The sequence below is a fragment of the Zingiber officinale genome, chromosome 1B (assembly GCF_018446385.1).
Source record: "Zingiber officinale cultivar Zhangliang chromosome 1B, Zo_v1.1, whole genome shotgun sequence".
In the NCBI taxonomy this organism is placed as follows: Eukaryota; Viridiplantae; Streptophyta; class Magnoliopsida; order Zingiberales; family Zingiberaceae; genus Zingiber; species Zingiber officinale.
The window spans coordinates 3,283,649-3,288,225 of NC_055986.1; positions in this window are offsets into that span (position 1 = coordinate 3,283,649).

Here is a 4,577-nt window from a genome sequence, read left to right on the forward strand (position 1 = left end):
AGCTCTTCCCAAGCCGAGTAAAACTCTCTCTCTCTCACTAGTTCTCACATCTACTTCCCAAAGTTCTTTTTTTTCTTAAGAAATAGTTCACCTACAACCATCGGTAGTTTAGCTAATTTTACGTGAACAATTGCTAGTGCTTATAACCAGTCCTCATCGGATCGATAATCTTTTATTACTGACGACGTATCCGTACACTTGCGGAAGCATTAACAATTCGCCTGTGCTATTTCGGAGGGGGTTTGGAACAAGGCGTGATGGAAGGGGATCGGTGCGGGCGGCGCTTCCCCTTATATGCTGGATGGCCTTCTGTTCTGCCCCCATACGGAGATCTACTCCGCTCGATCTTCATGCCCCGCTCGTCTACCGACTACCGATGTTGTAGGTTGCGGTGCTTGTCGATCAGCTAACGTCTGTTGTTGATGTTGCTCGATCATCTTTGCTGCTCCGGCTTGCACCAGCATGTCAAGCTCCTCTTGGGTGGGTGTCACGATGGTGAGTCATCTAGCGTCCTCCATCTTCTCGGCTCGGATGCCGGCTACATTCCTATAGATGGCGCCAAATATGATCCTGTAAGATCTCCTCGAAGAAATGTCAATTGATCCGTTCGGGTGACACGTTGCTTTGGGTCACCTTGCCTTTTCTTGCGTCCTGAACGGGCGTGTCGCCTGAAGATGATCCCCGCTATTGATTCGCTTGTGCTATTTCGGAGGGGGTTTGGAACAAGGTGCGATGGAAGGGGATCGGTGCGGGCGGCGCTTCCCCTTGTGTGTCGGTCAACCTTCTGTTCTACCCCCATACGGAGATCTGCTTCCCTCGGTTTTCATGCCCCATTCGCCTGCCGGCTGCCGATGTTGTAAGTTGCGGCGCTTGTCGATCGGCTAACGCCTGTTGTTGTTGTTGCTCGATCATCTTTGCTGCTCGGGCTTGCACAAGCATGTCGAGCTCCTCTTGGGTGAGCATCACGGTGTAGGTCAAAGTCAAGGTGGTCAACGCTCAGGCAGCATCGACCGGTCGGGTGAAGCATGCTAACTAGGGGGAAGGCCCGATCCTCCGCATCCTTCGACATGGGCAAAAGACAAATAACTGACGCTTAAGGGAGACGATGTGCAGAAGCTGGCCAGATAACATAGTTTGATGTGGGCAGAGTTCGACTTCGCCCGACCGACTACCCCACTCGGCTTGGCAGCTGGGCTCGGCAGTGACAAAGTGGATCGTCAGTCGAGCAAGCACACATTAAGGGACAGCGAGGCTTTGGCCGACTGGACGGGGCACCAGAGCGGGGAGAGCTCGGCCGAGCGGCCAACCTGCTCGCCCTAGCAGAACACTCTCTCTGATATCCAGCGATATCCTTTTACGAGTTGATGTCGCTGACACTTGGCATAGGCTGCCAGAAGATCGTACAGCAGAAGTTTCCACTATCACTTCAGATATATGCTCGGGCCATTGCGGTACTATGTCAGGAACACTTTACTAACAAGTTTTTTCAAGGAAACTTTGAGAAGCATGCTCACTTTGGGAAGCGTGCACACGTGCTATAGGAGCTCTATATAAAGGGGGGGTCCAAGTATCGACAGAGGTATGCAATATTCACTATTTACGCTACAGTCTTCTTGTTGCTCCGTCTTATATTCTGCTGCCAGTGATTGATTTGAGCGTCGAAGGGCTAACATTGGGGACTCCTTTCCTGGCTCGGCATTGACGTAGTTTGTGTTGCTGGTCCGAGCGGAGTCTACATGCAGTCGACGGGAGCGTCACATCCCCACCTTTCCATCTCTTCGACTTTCAAACAAGATCAGTCATCATAAGGTCTGGGGTTTAAATCTTAACATAGCCAAGGTCAATGCATCCCTCATGCGTCAATCACTATTCCAAAGGCTAATAGCCACCCGTGATTTACCTTCTTCATGTTGATCCTGGGACATGTTGACGAGGGCATTGGGCGAGTATAGTCGCTTTTTGTCATCATATATATATAATAATATATAATTCATAAATTAAAATGTTATAATTTCTTAGTTATTATCTACACGTTTTAAGTTTATAATTTTCTTATTTTTATTATTTATACTATATACTCTATATTATATATAATATATTATTTATATGGATAAAATTTCCTATATATATCACATATACATAATAATATATAATTCACATATTATAGTTTCTTCTACACGTTATATGAATCTCATAATTTTTTTATTTTTATTATTTATACCATATACTTTATATTATATATAATATATTATTTATATTTTATTCCGGTATTAATTAGACGAATAGTCAATATAAAAATTTTGTATATTTATATTCTACTATTTTCTTAACTAAATCAAATGAACCCCCTCTTGATTAAACCATTAGGTTTTGGGATACTATAAGAAAGAAAAGGTATGTCAACTTCAGAAGTCGAGATATTAGGAATGACAATGGAGCGAGGCGGCGCGGGTTTGTCATTCCCATCCCCATCCCCGAATTTTATCCCCGTCCTCATCCCTGCCCTCATACCCGATTTTTCCTAATCAGGGAATCCCCGACCCCGCAGGGATTAAATCCCCATCCCCGAATTTTTTTTATCGGAGAATCCCATCCCCACCCCGGTCCCATCCCCGATTTTAGAAAAAAAATTATATATCAACTCATTTTAAATAATATAGCAATACAATAGATTCTCAAAACACCGATTACAATAATATAACAATACCATCCTTTTTCAGAACAATATGAGTTTAATTCTTTAATTTGTCCAACAAAGCTAATGAAATAGTATATTGATGTGTACAAAAAGGATTAATATTCCAGAATTTAAGGAGCAAAATCCACCATCAATCAATAAACAAAGCGATAAAGGTCCAAACAATGCATATACATAAGGTGCAAAATACATAGCATTGCCAAGCCTCAGGGATCAATACAACAAACCCAAGTGACAGGTGATTACCATTCAGTTTTCTCAGGTTCCATACGCACTACTTCCGCAAAACCAGTAAGTGCTTCTTTAGGATCAGTTTCCACTAGACTTGTAAAATAAATGCTACATGTAAAGTCTATTCCAGCAAAGTGTTCATATCAAACACACAAAATTGCAGTGAAATTGTACAGGGAATGCACAGATCATAGTAGATAAAAAAAATATGAAAAGATCATAAAAGAAAATAAAAATTACTTCTCACGTAGTCAACTCCTCGAGTTGAATTTTTGTAAATGATAAGTGGCAAGCTAAGTGAAGCCAAGTAGAATAGTAGACCAAAAGAAAAGGTTGAAGGAGGGGCATATGCCTCAAGCAGTTAACTCTAGAATAAAAAACTTGTGAATGTAAAAGGATACTAAACTGTGAATCCTAGAAGCTGTCATTGATGTTAACAAGCCAACCATTCGTGAATCCAAACCAAGAAAAGTTTTTCAAACAATAAATGCAGACAACAATTGAACAAAATAGGAACTAATAAAGTGATGCCAATACTATAAATAAAAATAAATCTATCTAAGTCATGTAAAATCGTTTATCAAACCCACAAGAGAGAATCTATTACTTAAAGTGGCAGGATCTTTTCATTACATAAATAGGTTTAACCAACTCTATCATCCATATGCATTATGCAGTACAAAGCCAACATGAATAGCCAGTTAACATCAAATAATATTGAAACTCTCCTTTTATAATTAAAAAAAGGTCAATCCACACTCTATTTCATTAGCTTTGTCATGTCACTAATGCATAAATTACAATGATGCAAGTCAATCACATTTTTTATAGATGCAGAAGCATATATAGACAATGATGCAAGTCAATCACATTTATACACTGCCCAAATTGAAGAAATTATAAATGCAGTATGAAAATCAATTCAGGTATCAATAAAAGAGTGACAAGAAGATCACCAAGAAAATTCAAGAAAAAAAACGGAAACAGTGTCTCACCCTAGGCGAAGGCAAGCCAGACTGCCAAAACATTTGCACTGCTCTCTCCAACTCATTCTCTAAAGGCCTGTAAACAATATTGCAAATATTGATCACTCAAAATTGTGACCATGATAGAGCAGCCATGGAACTAAAACTAATAGCAGATTTGATAAAGAATAGAACAATTAATCAGTATTAGAGAAATAAATATAGTAGAAATAAGAAATTTGCATTTGTTAGTTAGATCCATTAATACTTGGCAATAATCCCAAAAACGGGCAGGGATCCTCTGGTCCCGAATCCTTGAACCAGTCCTGGTCCCTTGCTCATTTATTAGTTGGATAAGTTGGATCCCACCTGTTTAATAAGTGGGGTCCAGTCCACTCACCTAATGAATGAATAGGACCTCTTCTGGTCCAGAAAATTCTCGACCAGAGGATCTGGCCTCCTCAAAAACAATTAGAAAGTGATTCTAAGTTCTAACATATTAGAATTATTTCCTTAATGAAGCCGATAGAATGAAACTCCAGGTGTCTTATATAACGAAACATGAGATATCTATTTCTTCAATGATCAGATATGCTTGGTTTGCAGGAATTATATAAGTAATAAGGAACAATCTCTAAGAGATTAAGTTGTTATCAGAATATATTCCTGAAACTGATAAAAAG